We start from the raw sequence: 7,929 nt of genomic DNA on the forward strand, positions 1-7,929 counted from the left end.
TCCAAATGATGAGAAACCACCTGTCATCCTATTCAATAGCGAAGCATGTTTGGTCATTAAGTTGCTCTCATACTTCAAAATTGTGTGACTTTTCTAGTTCTCCTATTCTTTTGCAATGTTTTACACAAATACATATTTTGATTTGTAAAGACAGGCCATGGAGGCCCAGGTCAGAATTTTTTTTTTTAAATCTCTCTTCAAAGCCAAGTTGACTGACTTCTCTGCAGTGCTGGTACAGGATCTTGATCCGCTTGATCTAGATCAAGATCTATATAGATCTCTATAGATCTATATATACAAAGTATTATTCACCTCAAATCTGAAATCCACAACAGAAGCTAGCCAGAAGCAAGCCAAAAGCTAGCCAGAAGCTAGCCAGTTTACTGGCTAATGTTAGTATTCAGCTAACCACGGTTGGCGGTCATCAGCTATCGTTTAGCTCTTTGGTAGTATGTTTGGGGTCGTTGTCCATTTGGAAGACCCATTTGAGACCAAGTTTTAACTTCCTGACTGATGTCTTGAGATGTTGCTTCAATATATCCACATAATTTTACTTCCTCATGATGCTGGAATCTAGAATTGTCTCTCCAGACCTGACTACCCTTAACCAACACAAAAACATCCTATGGCGTTCTGCATTAGCATCGAACAGCCCCCGTGATATGCAACTTTTCAGGGAAGTTAGAAAACAATGTACACAGGCAGTTAGAAAAGCCAAGGCTAGCTTTTTCAAGCAGACATTTGCTTCCTGCAACACAAACTCAAAAAAGTTTTGGAACACTGTAAAGTCCATGGAGAGTAAGAACACCTCCTCCCAGCTGCCCACTGCACTGAGGATAGAAAACTCTGTCACCACCGATAAATCCACTATAATTGAGAATTTCAATAAGCATTTTTCTACGCCTGGCCATGCTTTCCACCAGGCTACCCCTACCCCGGTCAACAGCACTGCAACCCCTACAGCAACTCGTCGAGGCCTTCCCTGTGTGGCTGTGTGGCTCAGTCGGTAGAGCATGGCGCTTGCAACGCCAAGCGTCGTGGGTTCGATTCCCGCTGGGACCACCCATATGTGAAAGTAGTGGCCCCAGCCGACTTGTAAGTCGCTTTGGACAAAAGCGTCTGCTAAATGGGATATTATTTTTTTATTATTATTCCCCATTTCTCCTTCTCCCAAATCCAGTCAGCTGATGTTCTGAAAGAGCTGCAAAATCTGGACCCATACAAATCAGCCGGGCTAGACAATCTGGACCCTTTCTTTCTAAAACTGTCTGCCAAAATTGTTGCAACCCCTATTACTAGCCTGTTCAAACTCTCTTTTGTGTCATCTGAGATTCTGAAAGATTGGAAAGCTGCTGTGGTCATCCCCCTTTTCAAAGGGGGTGACACTCTAGACCCAAACTGCCACAGACCTATATCTATCCTACCCTGCCTTTCTAAGGTCTTCGAAAACCAGGCTAACAAACAGATTACCGACCATTTCGAATCCCACCGTACCTTCTCCGCTATGCAATCTGGTTTCAGAGCTGGTCATGGGTGCACCTCAGCCAGGCTCAAAGTCCTAAACGACATCATAACCACCATCGATAAGAGACATTACTGTGCAGCCGTATTCATCGACCTGGCCAAGGCTTTCGACTCTGTCAATCACCACATCCTCATCGGCTGACTCGATAGCCTTGGTTTCTCAAATGATTGCCTTGCCTGGTACACCAACTACTTCTCTGATAGAGTTCAGTGTGTCAAATCGGAGGGCCTATTGTCCGGGCCTCTGGCAGTCTCTATGGAGGTGCCACAGGGTTCAATTCTTGGGCCGACTTTATTCTCTGTATACATCAATGATGTCGCTCTTGCTGCTGGTGAGTCTCTGATCCACTTCTATGCAGATAACACCATTCTGTATACTTCTGGCCCTTCTTTGGACACTGTATTAACAACCCTCTTGACGAGCTTCAATGCCATACAACTCTCCTTCCGTTGCCTCCAACTGCTCTGAAATACAAGTAAAACTAAATGCATGCTTTTCAACCGATCACTGCCTGCACCTACCTGCCCTTCCAGCATCACTACTGGACGGTTCTGACTTAGAATATGTGGTCAACTACAAAACCTAGGTGTCTGGTTAGACTGTAAACTCTCTTTCCAGACTCACATCAAACATCTCCAATCCAAAGTTAAATCTAGAATTGGCTTCCTATTTGGCAACAAAGCATCCTTCACTCATGCTGCCAGACATACCCTCGTAAAACTGACCATCCTACCAATCCTCGACTTTGGCGATGTCATTTACAAAATAGCCTCCATTATCCTACTCAATATATTGGATGCAGTCTATCACAGAGCCATCCGTCTTGTCACCAAAGCCCCATATACTACCCACCACTGCAACCTGTACGTTCTCGTTGGCTGGCCCTCGCTTCATACTCATCGCCAAACCCACTGGCTCCAGGTCATCTATAAGACCTTGCTAGGTAAAGTCCCCCCTTATCTCAGCTTGCTGGTCACCATAGCATCACCCACCTGTAGCACGCGCTCCAGCAGGTTATCTCTCTGGTCACCTCCAAAACCAATTCCCCCTTTGGCCACCTCTCCTTCCAGTTGACTGGAACGAACTACAAAAATCTCTGAAACTGGAAACACTTATCTCCCTCACTAGCTTTAAGCACCAGCTGTCACGCCCTGGTCTATATTTATTATGTTTATCTTCATTTATTGGGTCAAGCCAGGGTGTGACATGGGTTTATTTGTGGTGTGTTTCGTCTTAGGGTTGTGTGGGGTGTATAGCATAGTCTATGGCTGCCTGTGAGGCGGTTCTCAATCAGAGTCAGGTGATTATCGTTGTCTCTGATTGGGAACCATATTTAGGTAGCCATATTCTTTGAGTGTTTTCGTGGGTGATTGTTCCTGTCTCTGTGTCTTCACCAGATAGGACTGTTTAGGTTTTCACGTTTCCGTTTGTTGTTTTTGTATTGTTCGTGTTTTTCCGTTCTTCAATAAATATGTCTCAAAAGTACCACGCTGCATTTTGGTCCGCTCCTCCTTCAACAGAAGAAAGCCGTTACAGAATCACCCACCACAACAGGACCAAGCGGCGTGGTAACAGGCAGCAGGTGCAGCGAAAGGAGGAATGGACATGGGAGGACGAATTGTTTGGGGAAGGACCCTGGGATCAGCCTGGAGAATATCGCCTCCCCAAAGAAGAACTGGAGGCGGCGAGAGCTGAGAGGCTTTGGTATGAGGAGAAGCAACAGCGGCAGCAGGAGCAACAATATCAGGACTACACTACTTGGGAGGAAATAGACAGGTGGGCGGTCGACACAGGGAGAGTGCCGGAGCCCGCCTGGGATTCACTGGAGCAGTGCGAAGAAGGCTATAGGAGAATGGAGATGGCGAAGCAAGCACGGCGGCGCGGAAGGAAGCCCGAGAGTCAGCCCCAAAAATTTCTTGGGGGGGGCTCACAGGGAGTATGGCTACGCCAGGTAGGAGACCTGCGCAAACTTCCTGTGCTTACCGGGGGGCTAAAGAGACCGGGCAGGCACCGTGTTATGCTGTGGAGCGCACGGTGTCTCCAGTGCGGGTGCATAGCCCGGTGTGGTACATACCAGCTCCTCGTATTGGCCGGGCTAGAGTGGGCATCGAGCCAGGTAAAGTTGGGCAGGCTCGGTGCTCAAGAGCTCCAGTGCGCCTGCACGGTCCGATCTATCCAGTGCCACCTCCACACACCAGTCCTCCGGTGGCAGCTCCCCGCACCAGGCTTCCTGTGCGTGTCCTCGGCCCAGTAACACCAGTGCCAGCACCACGCATCAGGCCGACAGTGCGCCTCGCCTCTCCAGCGCTACCGGAGCCTTTCTCCTCTCCTGCGCTGCCGGAGCCTCCTGCCTGTTCAGCGCTACCGGAGCCTTTCTCCTCTCCTGCGCTGCCGGAGCCTCCCGCCTGTTCAGCGCTGTCGGAGCCTCCCGCCTGTTCAGCGCTGTCGGAGCCTTTCTCCTCTCCTGCGCTGCTGGAGTCTCCCGCCTGTTTAGCACAGCCAGAGCCTTCCTCCTCTCCTGCGCTGCTGGAGTCTCCCGCCTGTTTAGCGCAGCCAGAGCCTTCCTCCTCGACAGTGCTGCTGGAGTCTCCCGCCTGTTTAGCGCAGCCCGAGCTGTCAGTCTGCATGGAGCAGCCAGAGCTGTCAGTCTACATGGAGCAGCCAGAGCTGTCAGTCTACATGGAGCAGCCAGAGCTGTCAGTCTACATGGAGCAGCCAGAGCTGTCAGTCTACATGGAGCAGCCAGAGCTGTCAGTCTACATGGAGCAGCCAGAGCTGTCAGTCTACATGGAGCAGCCATAGCTGTCAGTCTGCATGGAGCAGCCAGAGTTGCCAGTCTGCATGGAGCTGCCAGTCTGCAAGGAGCTGCCAGTCTACAAGGAGCTGTCAGTCTGCAAGGAGCTGTCAGTCTGCATGGAGCTGCCAGTCTGCAAGAAGCCGCCAGAGCTGTCAGTCTTCATGGAGCAGCCAGAGCCGCCAGTCAGCATGGAGCAGCCAGATCCGTCAGTCAGCCAGACTCTTCCAGATCTACCAGTCAGCCAGACTCTTCCAGATCTGCCAGTCAGCCAGACTCTTCCAGATCCGCCAGTCAGCCAGACTCTTCCAGATCCGCCAGTCAGCCAGACTCTTCCAGATCCGCCAGTCAGCCAGACTCTTCCAGATCTGCCAGTCAACCAGATTCTTCCAGATCTGCCAGTCAACCAGACTCTTCCAGATCTGCCAGTCAGCCAGGATCTGCCAGAACCGTCAACCAGCCAGGATCTGCCGGATCCAAATACCTGGCTGAGCTTCCTCTCAGTGCTGGGCGTCCTCTCAGTGCTGGGCTTCCTCTCAGTGCTGAGCTTCCTCTCAGTGCTAAGCTTCCCCTCAGTCCCGAGCTTCCCCTCAGTCCTGAGCTTCCCCTCAGTCCCGAGCTGCCCCTCAGTCCCGAGCTGCCTCTGCCCCGAGCTGCCCCTCTGTCCCGAGCTGCCCCTCTTTCCCGAGCTGCCCCTCTGTCCCGAGCTGCCCCTCAGTCCCGAGCTGCCCCTCAGTCCCGAGCTGCCCCTCAGTTCCGAGCTGCCCCTCAGTCCAGTGGGGTTCTGGGTGAGGACTACTAGGCCATGGTCGGCGGCGAAGGTGGACTATCCTAGGATGCGAGGAGGGGGGACTAAGACATTTATAGAGTGGGTTCCACGTCCCGCACCGGAGCCGGAGCCGCCACCATGGACAGACGCCCACCCGGACCCTCGCTATTGTTTTGATGTGCGTCCGGGAGTCCGCACCTTAGGGGGGGGTTCTGTCACGCCCTGGTCTATATTTATTATGTTTATCTTCATTTATTGGGTCAGGCCAGGGTGTGACATGGGTTTATTTGTGGTGTGTTTCGTCTTGGGGTTGTGTGGGGTGTATAGCATAGTCTATGGCTGCCTGAGGCGGTTCTCAATCAGTGTCAGGTGATTATCGTTGTCTCTGAATGGGAACCATATTTAGATAGCCATATTCTTTGAGTGTTTTCGTGGGTGATTGTTCCTGTCTCTGTGTCTTCACCAGATAGGACTGTTTAGGTTTTCACGTTTCCGTTTGTTGTTTTTGTATTGTTCGTGTTTTTTCGTTCTTCAATAAATATGTCTCAAAAGTACCACGCTGCATTTTGGTCCGCTCCTCCTTCAACAGAAGAAAGCCATTACACCAGCTGTCAGAGCAGCTCACAGATAACTGCACCTGTACATAGCCCATCTCTAATTTAGCCCAAACAACTACCCCTTCCCCTACTGTATTTATTTATTTAGTTTGCTCCTTTGCACCCCATTATTTCTATTTCTACTTTGCACATTCATCCACTGCAAATCTACCATTCCAGTGTTTAACTTGCTATATTGTATTTAATTCACCACCTTGGCCTTTTTTTTGCCTTTACCTCCCTTTTCTCACCTCATTTGCTGACATTCTATATAGACTTATTTTTCTATTGTATTATTGACTGTATGTTTGTTTTACTCCATGTGTAACTCTGTGTTGTTGTATGTGTCGAACTGCTTTGCTTTATCTTGGCCAGTTTGCAATTGTAAATGAGAACTTGTTCTCAACTTGCCTACCTGGTTAAATAAAGGTGAAATAAAAAAAATAAAAAGATTATAACACAGACACATAAAGCCCCCGGAAGCTTTGAACAAATCACTCTACTTTGACCACTCAGCCAAGGCTGTCTGCATACAGTATCTCTCCTCTATTCATCTCCTCAGACACATGGCACTAGCCGGGACGCTGTTGACTGTTGGATGTGCCTCCTATGTAAACAGTGAAATGACTCTGGTATGTCTGACAGTGGCTGGAACCAAGAACAACACTACTAGACTGTGTCCTACTCCCAAATGGCACCCTATTCCCTATAGTGCACTACTTTTGACCAGAGCCCAAAAAGCAGTGCACTACATAGGGAATAGGAATAGGGTGACATTTGGGACACACACCTAGACTCTCTTCTATAACAACTACTGACACCTCCTGTTGGACTGTTGACTGATTCCACCCAGAACTAATACAGGAGTAGGATGGATAGGCATGCCAGCATACCCTATAAGCTATTAACCATGTGTATGTGACAAATAAAATTTGATTTGATTTGATTTGATTAATACTGCAGGTGTGGATAACCAGGAAGGTTTTCTTACTTCTTACTTTTGGCTGTGTCTGGTGTCTGGTGAGGTTCCAGTCAGGGGGAAAAGTACAGACTTCCTGAGTAGTTCTGTGTGTCTGTGTGTCTGCAGGCTGGCCGGTCCGTCCGTCCGTCCGTCCACCTGCCTTATAGGGTCAGTCCGACTGTCCGACTGCCTGTCTTACAGGATATGTCTGTCTGTCTGTCCTGAACAGCAGCTGGGTGCTAAAACCACAAGGTTTGACTATGGTGTAGACTCTTCCACATATTGTTGTTTATTTCACCTTTCCATTTAGTTCTGGAAATTAAGGTCATACTATTTAAAACATGTTTTTAACAGATACTTTTTTTAAAGGGAGGGAGCAAGCGAATAATTTTTTTTTATATGAAAGTGGACCCCTTATGTAAAATCCTATTACATTTAAATGCTACGCATTTAGCAGACACTCCTATCCAGAGAAACTTACATTAGTGCACTCATCTTAAGATAGCTAGGTGGGACAACAACATATTACAACCGTATAATGTACATTTCCTTCAACAAAGTAATTATCAACATAGCGACCTTTGTTCAAAACCTAGCGATCAAATCAAGAGATTTTAGCTTCTGCGGAGGCTAAAAGAGGGATCGTTCAGACATAATCCGGGAATAGGCTGTGTATCTCTGTCCTGAAAGTTTGAGGACATTATTTTTGCTATAATCTTACAATTTTTCACTACTACTTTCTCATTTTTATATAATAAAAAAAATGTATGGTATTAACTCCATTATTTTGTTTATTATAGGTCAAATTTTTTTTATCTCAATATCAAAATACATACTGAGACAGAGGGAGACAGAGGGACGCTGTTTCATTCAGCCTCTGAAGGAAATTTATGAAAGAGAGAGATGGGGAAGCCTTGGCATCAATAAATACATGCCACTGCACAACAATACATACTGTGTAAGAACTGCCTTCCCAGCCAATTCACTTTGTTGACCGATCTTTTATCTAAAAAGCAGCTCCCAATGTCCCTAATTGTCCCTAAACGATACACTCGTCTGTCTCTATACACTTAGGTCCCACAGGTCGACACCTTTACCAAAAAAAGCATGTTTCCCTACATCCCTTACACAAAAAGTGTAAAATGTTAACACAACAACCATAACAATCCATATTCAACCATATTCTGCAATTCTCAAACAGGTGATGGTTAAGGTCTGCGAGCCCTACACCACTTCTGGTAGTCTTATCCAGCTTATCCAGCCTAGAGTACAAGACCATTCGTC

Source organism: Oncorhynchus masou, chromosome 17 (genome assembly GCF_036934945.1).
Source record: "Oncorhynchus masou masou isolate Uvic2021 chromosome 17, UVic_Omas_1.1, whole genome shotgun sequence".
NCBI classification, from domain to species: Eukaryota; Metazoa; Chordata; class Actinopteri; order Salmoniformes; family Salmonidae; genus Oncorhynchus; species Oncorhynchus masou.